General features: G+C 36.4%; 1 protein-coding gene across 8 annotated transcripts in view; it reads right to left on the bottom strand.

Annotated features, from left to right (window-relative positions):
* The window catches only part of DACH1 (dachshund family transcription factor 1), a 427098-nt gene that overhangs the window by 300299 nt on the left and 102891 nt on the right, over positions 1-23908 (bottom strand). The window contains exon 1 of one of the 8 annotated variants that reach the window (XM_084981922.1): positions 13946-14093. The exons of the other annotated variants lie outside the window; for them this stretch is intronic. The gene's annotated coding sequence lies outside the window, so the exon portion shown is untranslated. Of the gene's footprint in view, positions 1-13945; positions 14094-23908 lie in introns of those variants that run through there. 8 annotated transcript variants of the gene reach the window in all.

Here is a 23908-nt window from a genome sequence, read left to right on the forward strand (position 1 = left end):
AACCTGTGTGTGTATAGATACAAAAAGTGTTCATTATATAATCTGCATAAAGATTGAGATGACTATTAAATTCAATCATATCTATCCAATGAGGTTGTGAACTATATGGCACTGACTATTATGAAGGATTGTTTTCATTAGCTTTATTTTTTTCCAAATAACTCCCTGTCCAGTATATTTCCACAAATCTCTTAGTTATTAAAGAATTCCTCTGCCCCCACTTCAGTTTAACTGGTCTTTTTACTTTGAGTTCTGCTAGAGCTTCATTATCATGAGAACATATGTAATAACCACACAAATGCCTATGAAAAATGAATGTCCTCTGGTAGTGGCATCTCCAAAAGATAATTATCACACACATTTCAGTATGCATGTCAGAAAATTTGACCTCACAGTATCGAAGAGAAGAAAAGCAATAATTTCTTGCTACTTGGCGAATATGCAAATTGTATTATACTATCACAATATATAAATCCAAATGGATGTCTAAATCACAGTGGCATGGCACAGAAGGCTGGATGAAACATAGCTTTACAGATTCCAGGTTTCCGCCAACAAATCTGTGTCATTCAAACGTGTCGTCTGGATTAAGAAATTATTCAGTGTGAATCTACCCAGATAACCAGTCATCAAGCAAGTGCATGATCATATAACAACCTTGCATAACTGGGCAACTCTGTGCCCCAAAGATGATGTTCCGAAGGGAGTGGTGGTTTAAAATTCACCAACCTGGCTGCTGCACCTACATTGCAAACTGCCATTAACTAAACAGAAAAGGATGCTCAATCCCAAGAAAACTGGTGGGTCCTTCTAGGGTTCTGCAGGAAAAATAAGTAGGTTGCCATGTTCCTCTACAGCATCCCAAACATTAGGGTCATTCTAATAAATGACTTAGAACTTAACAGCTTTTATTTATAATTTAAGATAACATCTTAAAAAGTGATTATTACATCATAACTGACATCACTGACAAGGAATATTGTTCCAAAATATATGTTAATAAAGAGGAAATTCATAAATAGAGATAAAAGAGAATGTAGAGATTAATTCTTCCTCTTTGTGGGTGGGAAAATAGAAACTTAGAAGGGAAGAATACAAAAATCAGTTACACTCATGTCCTGATTGGTCATGGAGTGAGCTCACTAAACTGTAATGATTTTTTTATAATGCAGACCTAAAAAGGCATAATGATTTCAGTAAGATGAAATCCCCAAGACACCAGTACAACTTTCCTACTAAGGACCTGTTCGGAACTCTCATATTTATGTAGCACCAGCAATGGATTACTTGCTGTACCCATCTTTAGCATTTCAGTTAAAAGAATGGAGTTCCCTGGTGGCTCAGCGAGTTAAGGATGTGGCAGTTGTCACTGCTGTCATGCAGATTTGATCCCTATCTGGGATCTTTTTTTTTCTTTATTTTCTTTTTGTCTTTTTTTGGGCTGCACCTGTGGCATATGGCGGTTCCCCAGCTAGTGCTCAAATGGGAGCTATAGCTGCTGTCCTACACCACAGCCACAGCAACTCCAGATCCGAGCCACGTCTGTGACCTACACCACAGCTCACGGCAAGGCCGGATCCTTAACCCACTGAGTGAGGCCAGGGATCAAACCTGCGTCCTCATAGTTACTATGCAGATTTGTTTTTGCTGAGCCACAACAGGAATTCTCTGGCCTGGGAACTTCTGCATGTCATGGGTGTGGTCAAAAAAAATGTTAAAAGAAACCCTATGTATCTGCAGATAAGCTCTCTGTTATCTGACCACAAATTTGAGTGGCTGGTGCCAAATTTGATTGATGGTTCATTTAAGTTTATAGCAGTTTCTGGGTCCTTCACAAAAGCAGTAAGACTCCTCTAACAGTCTCACTAATTACAAACTAAAACTACGTCAATTTATAGTCAATTGACTTACTTAAGTACATTTTAAGATCTACTGTAAATAATGTGCAGTAAATACTTCCTCCCCAAAAGATTCAGCTTTTTGAAGTACACATTTCTCTAGCAGCACACATGCATCGAGAAGTTATATATGTAAATGTAAACACTATTTTTGCATTTATCTATTTATCTGTTATATTTATATATTTGTATATATGAATAGCTATATGATAAAAATGTTTTATTCAGTAAATAGCTTTTATAGGAAAACATTGCCTGCACTTCAAAATATGTACAGCGATGAGGTACAAAACTAAATTGTGTAATTTTAGTCAGCACACTGTGTAGGATTAATAAATAAATATTATTACAATCAAGCTTGCCTGCCAAAAAAGTGCTTATGCCCAAGCTGTTCGGCACATGGGGATGCCCTAGGGGATTCTAGGACAATCTTCACTATATGTTTGGTTTAGATAAATTCAGGAGCTGTATTTACCTTAAGAGTGTCTCTCCTGGGTCCATGAGAGGAAGCAGGACATTTGAGTTCTACCTTCAAAGCCTCATTTGCCTAAGGATTCGAACTGAATTATGTCCTAGTGGACCCTTGTATGGCACTAGAGCAACTTTCTCAGAATGAAGCCAGGAGTATTTCACGTAAGAATTTCAGGACCACCCTGGTCAACTCCCACATTCTTGGTTTTATAAAAGGCTCACCCAGTCTAAGGATAACCCTGCCTAGTAAACAGCCATTCTGGGGAGAAGCAAAAAGCAATAGGGAGAACATTGGGGAACAGCTCGAGCACAAAAAGATTAAATAAATTTCAGATAACTTTGCTGTCCAAATTAAACTTCAAATTTATCACTGACTAGGCTTCACACACCCATTGGTACAGATTAATGAGTGAAACATATTCAGTGGATGAAATCTCAAAAAAAAAGCCATAAAACAATATCAAGGTAGGAGTTCCCATCGTGGCTCAGTGATTAACAAATCTAACTAGCATCCATGAGGACGCAGGTTCGACCCCTGGCTTTGCTCAGTGGGTTAAGGATCCGGCATTGCCGTGAGCTGTGGTGTAGGTCACAGATGTGGCTTGGATCTGGCGTTGCTGTGGCTGAGGTGTAGGCCGGCAGCTACAGCTCTGATTTGACCCCTAGCCTGGGAACCTCCATATGCCACAGGTGCAGCCCTAAGGAGCAAAAAAGGAAAAAAAAAAATATATCGAGGTAGCTAAAGCAAGACAGCAATGTCTTTGCCAAGACGAAGAAAGTAGCATGAAGTACAACCTTGAGACCATATGCTAAAGCCCAAAAGTTGATCACTGTATGTAGCAGCTAAAAGAATTTTTAGAGGAAAAAGCACTTGGGGATCATTTACAGATGAAGAAAGAGAAGTTTAGCCTCTCAGTTATAAACGGGAAATCTACTTAGGGGAGATAAGGAGGAAGGGCTGCTTGCCCTACCAGGATGATGTTTCTGGTGAAGCTTCCAGTCAGGTCAACCCTTTCATACTCTACCGTTAGGATCAATGTGGAAGCATCATTGGATAGAGATAAGTGGATAAAGATCCTCTCAATCTACTGCTACAGCAGCCCCCGCTCTCAGATCCTGGATGTCTCTGCCCGGTGCAAACTGATCAGAAACGTGCTTCCCATAGTTTCAAAGACCAGTGCTTTTTTATTAGTATGCATAATAATGCAAACACTTTAAAAATATGCAAGACATTCTCCTCAGCAATGTGCAATTTTTCACAGCATCATTACATTTCACTAATTCATCTTTATTTTACCTGAAATGTGAAAATTACACAAACTAGATACCTCATTACTTGAAACTTTTCTTATTTTTTCCTGTTCACCAATCCAAAATCCAAACACCTACATACCAAGCAAAATATTGAGATTTCAATTTACCTAAAAATGTACAATGACTATTTTCTCTTGAATGAATAATTTTAGAACACATTTTAGATTTTTACTTCAGTTTGTTAAGAGAAAGTTGAACATGTCAGATAACAGCTGTGGTGAACACACCAAATGAGTGATGGAAAATTCTGCAAATGCCAGCACCTTGCACAGCACCTCATACAGTAAGCTCTCAATAAATATGAACTATTATTATTGTAGCTATTATTACCACAGTTTTTTTTCTTGTGTCTTTCTTTCACATGAGAGCATTCCAAGAATGTCTTTTAAATGCACAATTAAATCACTACTCAGATGTGAAACATATCACACTGATAAAATATAAATATTGTTGAAAGGAACAACACGGGGAAAGTGTAAGTCATTTTTACTGTTCTCTGAACCCGACTAGGGGCCTTATCACTAAGGCTCACAACAGCACCACCCCCATCATTATAGTGCACTATACAAAACAAGCACCATGAGAGTGGGAGGTAAGAAGCAAACAAGTGGGAAGCTGAGGATTTTGAGACTACATGGCTTTTCAAGCCACATGCTATCCACAGGAACCCATATTCAGAAGGATCTAGGGCTTAGCTTAATGTGCGCTGCTGCCATCTTGAAATTCTTACTAATCTTTGAATAGGGGCCCAATATTTTCATTTTGCGCTGAGTCTTGCACATTAGAGAGCTGCTCCTGGCCTTCCACAATACAAAATTATTCTTCTAAATGTGAATTCATTAGACCTATTCCTGAGGAGAGTGAGAAAATTCACAGAGAGCAAGGGATAGATAAATGGAGAAAGGAAGGTGTCCAGCACTGATGAATATAGCCAACTTGAAGACATAAATAAACAGCTTTCCCTAACTCAAAGGTTTATGCTTGCAAACAACTATTAATGGAAATAACTACTATGTGTTAGACTCTGTTGAGCATGAATATTATACAGAATTCATGACTATGTCATATTCCCTTTCATCCCTGCTTTCATTTTATGCTCTTCCCCTTCCTGCAACACTCCACTCCTTCCTCTCATTCCTACTTCTGATTCATTCTTAGAGTCTACCTCCTCCAGGAAGCTTTCCCCGACATTCTGGAACTTCTTGAGATACCATGTCTCTGCATGCCAATAGCAACCATTAACCCCACCACGTAATAATTATTTATTTTTGATTGCCGTCTTAATCCTTGGGCTAAGGAACTGTACCTTACATTGCTGCAATGCCACACCTATGTTTCTCTAATTAATAAATGCATCCATTTATATGAATGGATGAATAAATGAAAGAGAAATTAATGACCCAACAAAATATATGGGAAAAGATAGCATTGCAAGGAAATGGACTACTTAATAACACTTTAATGTACAATTTTATTTAGCGTGTGTCTTAAGTGGTGTGCGTTATAAAGAAATAATGGTTTAATTTTGCTTTAAAATGCAAACTGTTTATTTAGAATTCAATAATTCAATGCTGAAGTGGGAAATAAAAGTGCTGTTTAATTTAATTATTCTCACTATTATTTGAATTTAATTGTTCTCACTATTATTTGAGTGGCTTTTTCATATTTTTAATAATTAGCAGAATGTAAACTGACCTGAAAACCAAGAATAAAAGAAATATCATGAATAAATGTTATCCGCTATTTCTGCATTATTTACTCTTAAGAATTCAATCACTACAATCATAAAACAACAATATGTAGTTCCCATCATGACCTCTTGCAAGAATTAGGGGAAGGGGTGGGAATCATCCATGTAACACACACACACATTGCTGTCCAAGTTAAACCAGCAATTCTTGATGACTAACATTAATTGAAAAAAGAGGGCTCCAAAAAAAAAAAAAAACCTATGTGAAACATTAAACAAAGTTATCTGATGTTTATGTTTTTCTCCTTTAATAATTAATGGAATGTAAATAGTCACGGGAAGCTACAGTCTTGCATTGTAACTGAACCAGCATTATAAATGGCCGTCAGATGTTTACATAATACCCAGAACCCTTCTGTATGGAAGGAGGTTACAAATCTGCCCCTTTTCCCTGTTCAAAGTCAAAAATAATGGTGCCTGATCCCCAGAGCATTCACTGCAAGAACTGTTTGCATATTCAGTTATTGTTTCTGCTGCGTCAGTCATCTGTTGAAGTTCACTCTAATGTGGCCCTGATCAATTCTGCCAGCTGTGCTTAAGTGCTGTTTACTATAATAACATCACACTGCATTCTTATTTGGCAACAAGAGCTATGACAGCACCTAAATGCATTGAGAAGCCAAGATTTTTATCATGTACACAGATCAAATTGAAACTGTTTACAGAGGACAGTGATGTTCTATTTCTGTCCATTCTAGTGAACACAGCGAGCACAGTAATGGCTTTGCCAAAAGCATTACTATTCTGCCCTTTTTAATAAGGGAAGAGCTTGTTGACCTAAATCCTCCATACGATATAAAAATTATTTTATGATGGTACCTTATAATTGTGACCAAATGGTAATAATTTAACATGTTGATTCACTTGAAATAAATAAACTGACACCTCTAGCGTGTCCTGATGTTAGGTGCAGTGTATATAAATCGTCTTGAAAAAAAATGTGTCCTCAAAAATGTACAGCAGCAGAGTCAATGGGAAAGAAGACAAACACTAATATAATCTTGTAACAACAGATTATAGGTCAACAACAGAATATGAAATTTTATGGTTTCTCACCCATTACAATAGTACACCTCATTTCATATTGGGCAATAAGGCAAACTAAGCCAAATATATCACTGAGATGAAAAATCAGTATTTCTACTCAAAACTTACACAGTCACTGTGATCAACTTTTGATACTGTCTTCTTACTTTTTCTATTTAAAGACTTTAGAAGTGAATTCTACCATTACGCAACCTCAAATTTACAGCATTGTTAATTGTGATTTGAAAAATCTCATTCTTGCTTTTGTGATTCTTTTAGCATTTCCTTTATAAGAAATATGATATAAATCAAAATACTGGGTAGGGAAAGAATAGATGAGTCACTGAAATGCTATCATCTTCTTGGAGGTTTTACTCTTCCTAAAGCAAAATGGCAAATAAGTGGACATTTTGAAGAATAACATAGAAAACATGAATAACTCTGAATATCAATTCACTTCATAGCTCATAAGTGCTCTAAAGGTTCCTTCTGAACTATCACAGTGCTCATTGTGAATGCGTATTAACAATAGCACACAATCATATGTTAAACATATAATATATTCGCATATTTAGTTCTATTCAACTGCCAATTTTAAAGTATACTTTTTCCAAAGTACCATAGTCTTGGTTTCCAGCAGCCATAATTTTTACATTAATGTCTATCAAAATAGTCACCTCCTCTGACATTATTCAACTTTTTAAATTACATTTAAGCCCCTACAAACTGGGAAACTGTCTCCCTTTTTTTTCTTGCTCAGTCACTTAGCTACAGCTGAAATTTCTATGCCTGAGAATTTTAGGAACTTCTCTTTCTAAAGATGATCAACACTTTATACATTTTGTATTAACACTCTTTAGTAGATAATAATTATTTCCCCAAACAAAATCTTTCATTGTTGCTTTTTTTAGAAAACATGACATTCTACTAAAATCATCAGGTTGCCGGCAAGAATCCAAAACAAAAATAATCCATTCAAACTGTTTAATCTAGTCATTGAAGATTGACAGTATCTTTTTATATTTTTGAAAGCTCTTTTAGCATTAACTGATACTTTAGTGTGGGAAGAAACAAAAAGCTTTCTACCTATAAAAGTTCATCTTTTACCTTCTCATCACCATCAGATAAAAGCCCAAGGGCCTGGAAGCTACAGTCAGATACTGGTCCCGTAGGAATGAGCCCAATGCATCAGCATGGAGACAGGCAGCAGGTGTGAGCAGTGACTAGAAAAGAACCATGTTTTACCAGGAAGACAAGCCAGAGAACAGTTAAACCTGACCTATTAATACCACTATGCATAGGACAATAGAAAGGCCTTGTTACAAAGGTGAAGCTAGCCCAGCTAGAAAAATAAGCAAACCACTGCAAATATTGTGGTGACTGTCCTGTGAATGGATTGTCACACCAAATGACAGAACTCTCTCAATTCCACTTTCCAATAACTCCAAGGCACTCGGGATGTGACAGCATGATGAATACCACAACAGACAGCTCCAATATGGTACCATTTTACCAGATCAATATCTCGCTGCAATATAAGAAAAAAGGAGCTGATATTAGTCTACACAGTGTATTACAGATGAGGTACATTTCTTCTTACTGCACTCATGCTGAACCAAAGCAATAATTCATAGATCCCTTAAAAGGTTCGTGCACCGCCACATGCAAAAAATGGCTAATCTTTATTTCAACATCTGCTAGAAGATGTAATAGCTTAAAGCAATAAGTATGCAAGTTTTTAAAAGGTCTGTCTTTATCATTTTATCCAGATATTAAAAGAACAAAGTACACCCCAAATCTGAAACAACAGAAACATTCATAGATTGCTGACACTGTTCTAGCATCAGTTTAGAGAAAATTGTATTGGATATTTTACTACTAGGCTGCCTTCCTCCCTCTGCAAGTGAGAAGAGAGCTTTAAAACTTTTCACATTTGGAGCATGTGAAATATAATCAATTCTAAATTATCTGTGAGAGTTTATTCTTTTTCGGATTATTCCATATCCCCTTTTGAAAATCAAAGTCATTGTGATCAGCTACCCATGCTTAGCAAGACCCACCAAGGAGCAAGCTGTCAAGAGTTCTTACCTACTATAGAAGAAACAGTCGTGGCTACATGTACCAATCACACAAAAGTAATACAAGCAACTTTAATATCACTGTCAAAATATGACTAAAGGTTTTATTGCTTCCAAGTACTCTAATTTGTTGAGGCCACAGGTACAAGGAGAAGTCAATAACATCACATGCTAAGTCAGAAGCCACCTAATCTGCTATCATTTGACTTGTGATTACCATCTTCTTTAATCACTCTGTTCATTTCCACTGGAGTGCTTTTCTCTTCCTCATTTTCTCCCTTTTCTTTTCATATCCTGTTTCAGTGAAATAAATAATTACTTCCTGAAATAAAGTTCAAGATGGACCTAGAGATTATCATACTAAGTGAAGTAAGTCAGACAGAGAAGGACAAATATCATATGATATCATTTATATGTGGAATCTAATGCAAATAATACAAAAGAATTCATTTATAAAACAGAAACAAACTAACAGATTTTGAAATCACATTTATGCTTACCAAAGGGGAAAGTGCAGAAGTGCGGGGGTGAGGGACTAGATAAACAGGGAAGATGGGATTAACACACTACATATATAAAATAGCTAACAAATAAGGACCTGCATACAGACAGGAAGGTCCACTTAATGTTCTGTAATAATCTCTATGGGAAAAAAGAACGGATATAGTATAAATAACTGATTGACTTTGCTGGACAACCTGAACTAATACAACATTATAAGTCAACTATACTCTAATAAAATTAAATGTATAAATATACATACATACACACACACACACACACACATACTGTTTTATTCATGCTTTATGGGGGAATTTCATTTCCTTTCTTACCATGCCCATTTTCCTTCTGGCACCACCCAGAGATCCTAATGTGACGATCCTCAAGTAATCGCTCTTAAAATCTGAGACTGTCTTCACAGCTCCTGCCCAATTGCAAGGAATAGTTTATTCCCTCTTGGCCCCTTTGCTGCCACTCACTGAGGAATCTCCCCCTGTGCTGGGTGAATTCTTTGTGACACGCAGGAGTTAATACTTCCAAGGGGATGATTACTCCCAATATTTTCTGAGTCTGCTAACCTGAACCATGAAGTAGGTCAGCACTAAGAGTTTTGTTTTACAGATAAGGAAAATGAGCTTTATGGAGGTTAAATGGCTTAGCCAGTTGACCCAACAGCTGTCAGAATTTAGTAACCATTCTCTGGGCCAGTGCTTCCCAGCCCAGATTTTGTAATACCCTAGGGTGTCTCACATTTCCTAAAATATTTCATGAAATTCTTAAAAAATATTCAATTTAAGACAAATATAGGCCAAATTATATCTTTCAGACACGGCCAGAAGAAATGTCACAAATATAGAGTACATCACAACTTGGCAAAACATGGAACACTCCCCTCTCTGGTAATTCATCATGCTGCAGGCAAGTCTGATGAACAGGATAAAAACAAAGAGGTAGGAGAATGAGACAAATGGGTTGCCAATCATTAAATGTCATTTTGTCCTTTGCTCTCATCACACTTAAAATAATTCTGTTTTCATCCTGTAGAAGGATGAAAAGACAAGGAAATAATGTTCATAAAATACTGCATCTTAATCTCCTCTTTGAAAATTAGCAAGAAAAATGATTAACTTTGTCTCTGAGTTTTGTTTTATCATCTTCAGGATAATTATACGTACTGAGATGTTACCTAGAAACACTTGACTTGGCTATTATTGAATAAGCCTGTTCAAAAGAGTAACCATGAATTACCATGAGTTACCAGTTCATGCAGCTAATTTCTGTAAAGGAGACATCAGCTAAGTATGGCATAACAAGAAAGATCTGTTTATTTTATGGACATTTATTAACATACCATGCGAACTGAAAAAAAACAGAAAGATATTTTAAACACTACAGCTGTTATATATTTAAGATGCTTAAACATAGACCCTCATCAGAAGAGCAATGCTCATGAAAAGATATTAAAATAGCTATTTTCACTGGAATTGTACTCCTTAAGTTTAAGTAGCTACAACAGTGCACCAGAGTAATTTTGTTACTCTCAGCAAAGCTTGCAAATAATTTCACGTCTCCTTTTGCAGTGGGAAACACTGAGGCCCAGAAATGTGACTCACCTTCTCAAGGTCTCAGTGTTGGTGGTATAGTTAAATTGAATTTGTTTCATTTTACAAATGGCATAACTGAGGTTCAGAGAAGTTTCAAGGCCACTAAGCAGTAGGACCTTGGGTAGAATGTGTGCATCCTAACTTTTGGCCTGGTAGAAGAAGAGCAAATAATGTAGCCATCCATTTCTACACATGTATCTTTAAAAATATGAGGTCCCTATAGCACAGGGAAGTATATCTAGATATCTAGTCTCCTGGGATAGACCATGATGGGAGATAATATAAGAAAAGGAAAAGACAAAAAAAAAAAAAAAAAAAAAAAAAGGGAATTCCCGTCGTGGTGCAGTGGAAATGAATCTGACTAGGAACCATGAGGTTGCAGGTTCAATCCCTGGCCTTTCTCAGTGGGTTAAGGATCTGGCGGTGCCGTGAGCTGTGGTGTAGGTCGCAGAGGCGGATCTGGTATTACTGTGGCTGTGGCATAGGCTGGCAGCAATAGCTCTGATTCATCCCCTAGCCTGGGAATCTCCATATGCCACAGGTGCGGCCCTAAAAAAGACAAAAGACAAAAAAATAAAATAAAATAAAAGGCATGTGTGTGTGTGTATGTATGACTGGGTCACTTTGCTATACAGCAGGAACTGGTGCAACATTATAAATCAACTATAATTTAATAGAAAATAAAAATAAAGAAAGAAAAAATATGAGATACTGCATTCCACAAATTAATGTCTAAAAACAGAGATGAAGTTGTATATTCAGCCTTCAAATTCAATAGAGCTACCCTCTTCCTTTCACATAATTTCAAATGTATTTGTTTTAATCATAAATGTATTTGTTTTAATTATTAGAAACAAATATATGTAAATACTTTCTCAATTATTACACTTTGAGGAAAGAATAGAATGGATATTCCTTACGGATCCTCAGTTTATTAGATGAGTCAGAAAGAGGCAAAAACACTAAAGTGTGAAATGTTAAAGAAAAATGTTAAATTATTTCAATTCAAAAATCCGTAAGTGCCTGGAGTTCCCACTGTGGCTCAATAGGATGGTGGCGGCTCTGCCGCACCAGAATGAAGGTTCTAACCCTAACCCTAACCCTAACCCTAACCCTAACCCTAATCCTTTAACACAGCGGGTTAAAGGATCCACGGTTGCTGCAGCTACAGTGTAGGTTACAACTGGGACTCGGATCTGATCCTTGGCCTGGGAACTCCATATGCCACTGGGCAGCCAAAAATGGAAAGAAAAAAAAAAAATCCTTAAGTGCCTAAACAGGACATTTAGCAGTTGTACTAGGGTCCCAATTACTATGGAGTCCATATATATTTTCTAATATTTTGCAGTTTAGACAGTTGAACATCCACTTTTATCACTTGTGAGCATTTTAGAACTATATTTGAACTTTCTCAGATTACTGAAAGGACTTAGGTTATGGTTTAGGATTAGTTTTCCAAACAACCTAAAAAATATTTTATTTCCAAAGATGTTATGTTGCGTAGCAACTCTGTCCTGGACACTCTACTAGGAATCAAAGAAATAAAGATTGAGATAGAGACAAAGGTCCCTCTACCTGAACGAACTTAAAGTCTAATGAGGAAGATTGATATAAAGAGAGATAATTATAATACCAAGAAATAAGCTTTAGGGTAAAGTAGAAATAAAGAATTTCGGAAAGATAGTATACGTAAGAGAAAGACCTGAAACTCGGGACTGACTTTCTAAAAGAAATGAACATTCATAACTTTCAGAATACTTTTAGAAAGTCTGTTTTAAATTAAGAAGGACCAGGTATCTGATTATTATGGAAATGCCAAATTGGAAATAGGCTAGCATGGCTGCTTTATGCTCATGAGAATGACATAGTGAATTTGAAGGATCAGGAAAAATAATGGCACACATAACATATTTGTAACCAAAAACTCATATACTGCCACTGTCTGATTACTCGTTAATAAAATTCAATGCATAAAACATGAGGAATAGGTATTAAAAGTTCCAGTGAAAATGTATCACACGTTTGAAGATTTTTGAAAGGGCTCATTATTGACATAAAGCAAAAATAGTTTATTTAGCTTGAATAATTAATATTATGCCTCAGTAACTCATAATAAACACGCATTCAATTAAATGTTAAAATATCACTTAAATCAATACATAGTAATTCAAGACTCAGGATCAAAAGAAAAATTAAGAAAAACTATTTTAATGCCCCAAATGCCAAAAGCACTAAAGCAAGAGCAACAGAAGGATATTATTTGATTTTTATAAGCATAGTCTTTGGGGCTTTCGAAAAATAGCATGGATCAGTGGCCAAGTCCTAGTTCTATGGAGTCCTTGCTGTCTAGCCTGACAAATTATTTACTTTTGATTTTTTTTCTAATCACTCAAATGGGTTTAATAATACCAATCTCACAGGTCTATTGTTGAGAAACCAAAATCATTTTTAAAAGTGGTTTGAAAGCACCAAGTCAGTTGTGGATCATGACAACAGAATTTCTACCATCAGGCTTTTCAGGGTTGAATCAATACAAGAGATTTAGGAAGATGCAACCTCAAATTCTACGTTAAGGATTTAATGTACAAAATACATAGAAACATAAGTATAAGTGAAGCTGTGTTTCTATAACTGAAAGAAACCTAAGTATAAACATAGTATTAATTTATGATTAAAATCATTAACAGTACACGCAGAATTAAGAACCAGAGTTTGTTAAACAGGACTTAAGGTAGTAAGTAACCACTGTCCAAAGAAATTGCCAGTTTTTCCTTAGATACTGATAAACACTCAGTGTGTATCAGGTGTGATATGAGGATTGAAAATACATTAGCAGAAGCAGAAATACATTTTCATGTAAAGGATCGGGAAATGTAATATTTTAAGCCACTGATAAACTGCGAAAAAGAGTGAAAACCATCTCTGCAGGTACCTAAAGAAACACAGGAAAAGAGAACTGAGAAACAGAACACAGCCCAGTTTCATCTTCGTAAAAAAATGTCACATACATTGAAAGACCTTCAACACAGTCAAGAAAGTGTAAGTTCAAGTGATAGACTTCTAAGACATGTGGTAAAACAAAGAGACATGCATTTAGGTCCTGAGATCTTTATGTAGAAATATACCCCCAAATGTGTTTAGATACTTCTTTTAAGTTGTAGCCTGAAATACCTTGGAATGCAGCATTTAATCAAAACACAGTATCCTCTCTTCCTGAGCATGATGCATCTAAACAGGAAAATGTATCTCAATTCTTAATGGGCCTGCTGAAGTTAACAAATAAATGAAAACAAGTATAAATACCTGCTCTATTAAAAGATGACTGAGTGGCGCATCCTTTCTACAAATAATTCTGTATCCTGTTGAAGTTTAAATTAGTACACAGTGAATGCCTGTTTTGAAGAAAGTTATTATGTACCGTCCACACCTCAAACCAACAAATTCCCCTCCCTCGCCTGTGTTGCTGCTAGCCTTTGTCTTTTTTTTTTTTTTTTTTTTTCCTGTGGTCCTGTTTAAATTCTCACCTTGCTCTGCCCTTGTCATCAAGTCGTTCAAGCACAAAGCAGGGAGCATGGGGAGTGTTTACTCATTTCCCAAGTCCATTATCTTACACATTAATCACTGGTCTGGAACTTTTGGACAATGCTGAATCTGTTACCTTTTTTTTTTTTTTTTTTTTCCTTTCTCACTGCTTTACTCATGAGTCTGACAGTTCACCAGTTTCAAGCTGCACTTCCACTCGATGACCTTCTCATCTGATTAACTATTTTTGTCCCTTAAAAAAATAACGATGTGCCATTTATATTCCAGACAAACCATAAGGAACCTAAATGTGGAAGATGAAGCCTTATTTTTCAACTAGTGCTTTTACTTCGTAGAAAGGAAGACTAAATATTTTCAATATTGGTTTATGAAAGGAGTGTCTTTGTTTGTTTGTTGGGATTGAGGTGACACCTCCCACTCCCACCCCATGCCGCCCGCTGCTATTAAGTGTCATTTTCAAAACAAAACATTACTGAGAAATTCGGGTTAACTTTAGAAAACAAATATTTTTAAAAATTTTAAAACAAACAAACTTTTTACCCTCTGAAATCTCCCGTTCTTGCATAATATGAAAGACTATTCTGGGAATCCAAAGTTAAGCTTCAATAATGATTACTAAAGCAAGAGAAATAGATGTTAAAAAAAAAAAAAAAAAGCAGGACAGCTGGAGGCTCTTGAACTATAGTTGTCAAAAGATTTGTTTGTGAAACATGCATTTTATTGCCTTGTATGCATGTTATAATGAGGCATGGACAACTGCAACATTACACTTAATGATTGCATTTCTTGTTTCAGCCACTTTCCTTGTCCTCTTGCAATTAACGTTTTCCCAGATCACCCAAGGCTACTTTGTCAGGGAAAAAAAAAAAAAAATCTGAAATTCACATAAATGAGCAATGTCAATAGTTTAGAAAGAGTTTACTTAGAGAACAAAGGGCCCTTATGAGGCTCTAGTGAGAAGAAATGGGGAAAAAATGAGTCCTCACAATGTAAGCCTTTTCTTAAAGAGACTTGTTATCAAGCAGTTCGGGATAGTCCCTCAAATCTGCATTAAAATGCATTTCATTCCATTGACTCATTTGCATTAATTTCTCCCATTATATCTGAAAATGGCTGAATGTCTACCCAACACAATGCCACAGCCTATCACAGGCTACCACGGGGGCCCCAGGTGCCAATTTACTCCTCTTAGTTCTTTTCATTCTGTTTGCTGATTCTGACAACTGGAGTTCTCCTCTCAGGCCAAGGGACTTTTCAATTGGATTTGCTCGTGGTGACAAAATTGTTGCTTTGCGGAGAGGAGGGGGTTCTTTGATTGAGCGTCTATCATGCTGCCATGGGAAAGCGAGAGGGGAATGATTCTCAGTGGCTTCTGATTTCCAGTATTTGTTCAGCATTAGGGCCACTTATCTCCAGAAGAAAAAGCAACATGTAGAAAGAAAGTGACAGGCAGAAACACACTCACTTGCTCGTTCATTCTCACTGCTCTCTGTATTCAAACAAGGGGGACCGATTACACTGAAAGCTCCAGATCAGCCTCACTCAATTATCACAGTTAATCCTTATAGCTCTATAAAGTAAATATTTCATTACAATTTCAAATAAACAGTCACCCAATCTAATGAAGCAAGAACTCAAAGTGGCAATGTCATAGAGCTCGTTACCGTCATCAAAGGAAAGGACACAGCCTTGTCTACTAATAATGAAAAAATGGATACTGGCATATTTATGAACTCAAGGATGTGATGTAGTTTTGTGAAGTTTCCACCCCCCCCCTTAGTGGTCAATTTATCTTTCCAAATACAATTCAATTATCAAAGTCTATTTGTCTCTTTTCTTTTTCTTTACTTCTCTCAATTTCACCTCAATCTCTTCATCTTTATCACACAGTCCCCATCAATCTGCAATGCACTTGGCACATTCAACTCAAACTTTTTTTCATAAACATCAGAGACTCTTGACATGGCACTTTGAATTCAGGAAACTTAGAGCATACAACGTGATCATGTTCATAATCCTTTGTCTCTACATCAATGTTACCTAAAATCCTTCAGATTGTATGTCCTTTTATCCTGCATCTTCTATTCTTTATACTCTGGGGCAAGAACATCTAAAAATAACTCTCATTTCACCAAATCATAATAATTTGAAAAAAACCTGAATTGAATAAAGATAAGTAGATTAAGTCCTTAATCAAATGTTGAATTACCTCTTTGCTATACTAACTCTCATTTTAATCCTAATCTTGAGTCCTTTGGGGAATCATTTTTCTTAAATTATTATTTTATCCTTATTAAATATTCTGATAATAGTCATTATATTTTCACACTTTTATAATTCTCTCTTTCGGACAGAAGAAGGTACAACTTGTATAATACAGCAATTTTGCCTGTACTTGTTAGAGGTTACCCAAAGGGGTCCCATGTTGTGTAGTAAAAACAAATCTCCTCCAGTAGATGGTGTCTCCTAACCCCTCTCTTTGCTCTCAGTTTAACAATGCTAGGTTGAACTACCCTATAATTATTGTTTCTTTGGAAGTTACATGGATTTTCTTGGCTTAGCGAGGAAGAGTTGCATTTTTTTTCCCCTTTCCTCTGAGATTCTTGAATCTTTACCCTCCTTCAAAAATATCACCTAACAATAATGTTTCCCAAACATGAATGTGCATACAAGTCACTTGGGAGGGGAGCTCATGAAAATGTAGATTCTGATTCAGTACCTAAGGAGTGGGGCCTGAGATTCTGCACTTTGAATAAAGTCACACGTAACGTTGATGCTCCTGGTTTGGGGCCATACATTGAGAAGCCAGGACCTAAACAACCGTATAGCATTTATAATTTTTATAATAAAACAAGAATAGAGGATTCTTAGAATATTATCAAGGAAAAGCCACATGTAATATTTTCAACACTGTTTCTTTAACTTCATTAAGGAAAATATATAAAGCATAGATGATTTAAGAGCTATTATGTATACGAATAAATTATCTGAAATATAGATATAAGTAAGAGTGTTGCTACTGCTATTGTTAATAATATTGATAATTAAGTGGCTGCTCTGTGCACTTAATTACTAATTTGTTTTATCTTCACCATAACCTTAAAGGACTTTATTATCATGTTAACTATATTAATTATACAGACCAGAAAACTAGGACTTGGCAAGATAAAATAACTGGTACAAGGTAGGGGCTGTTACTTTAATCAAATAATGTCTTCAAATGCACTATTAGTTCAGTATAGTTCAAATCAAATTTACTCCCTCCATGTCATTAGATGAGTTTATGGCAACCCCTTCACTTACCTAACACATCTTATTGGGAGCTTACAATATTGTGGGTACTTTTTGAGCCCTCTGCATTTAGGTGTGAAAAGGCAAGTAAAGTTTTTACCATCCTGGATTTATGCTACAGCTAAACATCTGAACAAAGAGGAGAGTAAGAAAATATCAAATATGGGTAAGTGCTATGAAGTGACAGAAAAGAAGTGACAGAAATGATTTAGCTATCACACACCATACACAAAAAATTTTGAAGACTTGTATCTAAGACCGTAAACCATAAAATTCCTAGAAGAAAACATAAGCCATGACTCTACTGACACTGGTCTTGAGCAATGTTGATGTGGATGTGGCTCTGAGGGCAATGGAAACAAAAGCAAAAACTTCTGCACAAGGAAGGAACCACTGTCAAAATGAAAAGACAATCTACTGAAATGGAGAAGAAATTTGCAAATAATATACATGATAAGGGGTTAACATCCAAAATATTAAAAGAACTCATAAAATACAACAATAAAAACACAAACAATACAATAAAAAATGAGCATATTTCAACAGACATTTTTCCAAAAAAATATATATATACATAGCCAACAGGCCCATGAAAAGATGCTCAGCATCACCAATTATCAAGGAAATAAAAATCAAAACCATAATATCACCTCACATCTGTCCGAATGGCTGTGATTAAAAAGAAATAACAAATATTGGAGAAGATATGGAGAAAAGAGAAAACTCATATGCACTACTGGGAATGTAAATTGTTGTAGCCACTATAGCAAATAGTATAGAGATTCCCTAAAAGATTCAGAACTACCGTTAAGACCCAGCAATTTCACTTATGAATAGTTATTCAAGGAACATGAAGACCCTCAGTTGAAAAGATACATGCACCTCTATGCTCACTGCAGCCCTATTTAAAATAGCCAAGGCGTTCCCCCTTCTGGCTCTGCAGAAACAAATCTGACTAGCATCCATGAGACTGCAGATTTGATTTCTGGCCTCGTTCAGTGGGTTAAGGATCCAGCATTGCCATGAGCTGTGATGTGGTTGCAGATGTGGCTGTGGTGTAGGCCAGCTGCTGCAGCTCTGATTCCACCCCTAGCCTGGGAACTTCATGTGCCACCAGTGAGGCCCCAAAAATACCAAAAATACCAAAAAAAAAGCCAAGATATGGAAACAATCTAAGGATCCTTAAATAAAGTAAATGTGATACTTTTTACAATGGAATACTACACAGCCATATAAACAATGAAATCTAGCTAGTTGTGAAAAAATGGGCAGACCGTGAGGGTTTTATGCTATGTAAAATAAGTCAGACAGAGAAATACAAATGCTGCATGATTTTTCTAATTTTTAAAAAATTTTTTGTCTTCTAGGGCCACACCTGCGGCATATGGAGGTTCCCAGGCTAGGGGTCTAATCGGAGCTGTAGCTACCAGCCTACGCCACAGCCGCAGCAATGCCAGATCTGAGCCATGTCTTCGACCTACACCACGGCTCACAGCAACACCAAATCCTTAACCCACTGAGCAAGGCCAGGGATCGAACCCTCAACTTCATGGTTCCTAGTCAGATTCATTAACCACTGAGCCATGACAGGAACTCCAATAATGCATGATTTTATTCCTACATGGAATCTAAAACAAACAAAAACAAAATTTAAGCAAAATAAACTCATAGTTATAGATAACAGATTACTGGTTATCAGAGGGGCGGGGATTGGTGTGGAAGAAGTAAGTGAATGTTTCAACTGTGTGGTGATGGATGGTAACTAACTCGTGATAGAGCTCACTCTATAGTGTATACACATTTTGAAATATATGTAATGCTGTACACCTGAACTTTACAATACAAAGTGATGTGATAGAAAATGATTTAAAAATATACCTCTTAGAAAGGGGTTTATTTTCAAAATCTTACATTTAAAATTTGGCATCGTTATGAACCACATTAACAATATAATTTTTCCTAATCATTGCAGTTCATGTAAAACTACAAACAAGCATACCTAGTTTATCACTGGTATATAAAACTGCTCACAACACAGATATGGAAAGACAGGTTTAAAGACTGGGGATCATCTCTCATATATATTGCTTTGACCTAACACTCTCTAAGCTCAGTGTCATAATCGTCATCACAAACATTAACATAAGCACCTTATTTATTTATTTATTCATTTTCTTTTTCGGCCTTCCCACAGCATATGGAGTTCCTGGGCCAGGGATCTGATCCAAGCCACGGTTGTGATCTATACCACAGCAGCAGCAATGCCAGATCCTAAACCCACTGTGCTGGGATGGGATCGAACCTGGGACAGAGATCCCTATTTATTTATTTGTAAGTGTAGTACTTTTTTTTCTGTCACACCCAAGACATGTGGACGTTCCTTGGCCAGGGATCGAACATGGGCCACAGCAGCAACCTGAGCTATAGCAGTGACAACATCAAGTCTTAACCCACTAAACTACAAGGGAACTCATATAGCACCTTATTAATTGAATTTTTTGTGAAACATCTTATATATATTAAACTCATTTAATAATCAGGATTGCTTTATTAAATGTGATGTTATAGTACCCATTTTCTAAATTATAAAACTGAGGCACAAAACATTTAACTAACAATTAATCAGATTCATACGGTTGGTAAGTATCAAAGTCTAATTTGAAATCCAGGTAGTTGGGTTCCAATGGTTGCCCTCTCAACAACCTTGTAGCTTGTCATTCCGGTTTATAAAATATGACAGTTATATGTTATTACCAAGATCTCTTTTTGTTCATAAGTGCTAAAACCCTATGATATAGATTTAAAATATAAAGTAGGAGAGGCCCAGCTATGTTTCAGCCTTTTCGGGTGTGTTGTTTTTTATTTGGTGAAATATTTTAGTGCTTAATATTTCACTGACCTCTAAATCAAAGTTATCCTAGTCTTAATGGGGACGGCATTCTTTTATATGTCTTTGCTCAGAAGATAACATTTAGAAATGGTAAACCTTATAACTGGTAATCAAAATAAGTGACAGGAAATTTACATAAAAAGACTTAACGCTCAACAGAAAATACCAGTCAAAATAGTTGTTTTTTGAGTTTAATAGAATTATTGGATCTAAAATACAAATTAACCTTTTATTAATATTCAGGAGCAAAAATGCCCTCCTTTGCCTTATTACAATATTTTTTTATCCACTTATTCATTCACTTAGGAAATATTTAGGCACCGGGATAGAAATTGAATCGCTGTGGAACAAATGCCTTTGCCCCTTGGTATCCCTTGGGCATTCAATCCAGAACCTTGGCAAACAGCAAAATCTGCACATGCTCAAGTCCCTTATATAAAGTGGAGCAGTTATGTTAGCCCTCTGCATCCACAAAGCCAGATCCATGAGTTCTGCATCTGGATGCGGAGAGTGGGCCTTACCAGCATTAAAGACATGAAAATACACATGATTTAAGTAAGAGTATCATTACCACTATAAATAATAACATTAATAACACTTTAAAGCAATGAGATCCTGCTGTATACCAATGGAACTATATCTAGTCACTTATGATGGAGCCTGATAATGTGAGAAAAAAGAATGTATATATGCAGGTGTGGGTCACCTTGCTGTGCAGTAGAAAACTGACAGAACACTGCAAGCCAGCTATAATGGAAAGAATAAAAATCACTATAAAAAATATCCAGATTAAACCTTGCCCCCAAAAATAAAGTTTATGCGGAAGAACAAAATAAATAAATAAATTAAAAACTATATTGTGTTTTCTACATGAAAACATAATCCTTTATGTACACTTAATTTTAAATTAATTTTATTCTCACACAATGTCTTTATCATATTATTATATTAGTTATAAAGACCAAAAAACTTCCATACACTCACAGATCCTACTCAAAGAATCGCAATATACTTAATTGTACAGAACTGTAAACATTATAACTTAATAAAGGAAATTTTCAGATAAAGGCACACAAAAAATATTAACAAGCCCACAAAATTTCCAGACTAAAAATAATAGTGAAACTAGTGATGAATCCAGAAAATAGTTTGCCTTGGGATGTAGTTTACCAGGGTATCGGTTTGATCCATTTCACTCCAGGCATCTAATAATTGCGCATATAATAAGTGCTCAATAAATATATGATGAATACGTGAGAGCTGTTCTTTTTTAGGGTTTGAAGATATGCCAATGTAGTAAATATCTGACTCCTACCAGAAGAGTAGCAAAATTCTCAGTAGACTGATTTCTTAGGCATCTTAACAACTGCTCACACTAAAAAAAATATTGTTTTCAATTTTGCAACAACACTGTAATTAGATGTCTTTTTATATATTTTACCATGACTCCTTTTTTCACCGAATCCTCTCCTGTTTTTCCAGAGTTCCATTTTTGGGTTTTCCCACTCTGTCTAAAGCCTCATTCATACCCAGGAGTACTCATTCATTCTAATTCCCAATTTTCAAGTGAGGCAATAAGTAATCCCCCACTCATATCAAAAAATTCAACTAACTCTGGATACTACCACTTGACTATTCTACAGTTACCACAAGTACAATATCTCCATGAATTTGTCGTGTTCTCCCAATTCCCCCTTTTGGACACCCTTCCTGCTGGGCCATCCATCAAGTTATATAAACAATCACTTCTAAGACATTAACTTTTGAGTTCACCCATTCCTTCCATCCTCTTCCATCAACAAGTATCTAATCTGTGACCAAATTCCATTAGTTTTACCCTTTAAGGAACTATCACATCCATTTCCTCTTCTCCATCCCTGTGGTTACTGCCCCAGTAAAGACTATTTATTTCCTATGTGGTCTGTTAAAACAGTCTCCTAACTAGCCTTTTGGTCTGCATTGGTACTACACTTTACAATCTGTCCCCTACTTGGCTGCTAGAGTTTTACTTATACCATGCAAATTCAGTTGTGTCATGTACTGTCTTTAACATCTTCCTCCTAAGGAATATTTCCTCATATTTTCAGGATAGAATCCTAACTCAGCAGAGTAAATGAGAGCCTTTATGATCTGTCTCCTCTCACTCCAGCCCATCTTTAAACAGTAGTAATATTAGTTGTCCTTGTGCTTGACTGGCACTGTCGAAATGCTTTCATACGCTATTTTATTTACTCTTCCTATCAGCCCTTGGAAGTGGGTTTTAAAACTCTTGGTTTTATAAGTAATGTTCCCAGAGATAAATAACTTATCTAAGATCACAGGATTAGAGAGTGACAGAGCCAGGGCCTAAAACAGGTTCTGACTAACCCTAAAGTTCTTACTCATAACCACTGTCCTACTTTCTCCCCCAATTCCCTTCCCTCCCCACCTCTCCCCTCTTCCCTCCACCCTCTCTACCCCTCCCTTTCTGCCCTGAGCCCCAGAGGAACAGCTTTCAAACCTGGAAGCACATTAAGATCTATAATTACCTACAAAGAATTAAAAAAATCTAATGACCTGACCTGACTCACCCCATGAGATTCCTACCTAAGTGGTATAAGGTGGGGTCTAGGCATCAATATTTTTAAAAACAGCCCAGGTTTTTCAAAGGTGCAACCAGGTTTGAGACCTACTACCTAGAAATACTAAATTACATACAGTTGCACCAAATATCATGTAACCTCTATTCATCCCTGTTCCCAGGGATTGTAATTAGTTTTCCTCCTGTAACCCCCTATACGAGATGCTAAGCTTCCTGCAGGCACAAGTCTGAATCAGCTAAATTTATGACTGGTATGTGATTGGTGGGCAGTAGGTCCTCCGCATTAACTTCTAAATAAATATATGATTGTTAATTGCTCTTACAAATACTTTGTATTATTAATATAATACTGAAATAAAATATTTTGAAGTTCCTTAAATTTCTCAGAACCTAGAAACGAGTGAAAGCCCTAAAGAAGGAGCTCCCACTGTGGTTCAGCAGGTTAAGAACCTGATGCAGTGTGCATGAGGATGTAGGTTCGATCTCTGGCCTCACTCAGTGGCTGAAGGATCTGGCATTTGCTGAAAGCTGTGGTGTAGTTGCAGATGCAGATCTGGTGTTGCTGTGGCTGTGGCACAGGCCTCAGCTGCAGCTCTGATTCAACCCATAGCCTAGGAACTTCCATATGCCACAGTTTCGGCCTAAAAACAAAAGCCCTAAAGAAAACAATTTCAATACATGAAATTATATGTAAAAAGGGTCAGTTTCCTTTTGAGAAAAGGGGGCGTGGGAACTTATGTAAGAGTGAAAAAAGTTTGTTTCCAAACTTTCATGAGGATTAGCATCTTGCAGAATGTATGCAAAAAACATAGCTTAGATTGATAGAGTAAGATGATAAAAGTCCAGAGAAAGATCTTATTTTCCATACAAGATCCTCCCTTCAGATAAGGCAGTTCTTTTGTACCATTTCTTTCTCCCAGTGACACTCTATTTTCCTAATGATTAATTACTTAATCACTGG

Source organism: Sus scrofa, chromosome 11 (genome assembly GCF_054392235.1).
Source record: "Sus scrofa isolate SSC_HxYL_T2T_F1_AM1 chromosome 11, Sscrofa_HxYL_maternal_Yorkshire_Landrace_v2.0, whole genome shotgun sequence".
NCBI classification, from domain to species: domain Eukaryota; kingdom Metazoa; phylum Chordata; class Mammalia; order Artiodactyla; family Suidae; genus Sus; species Sus scrofa.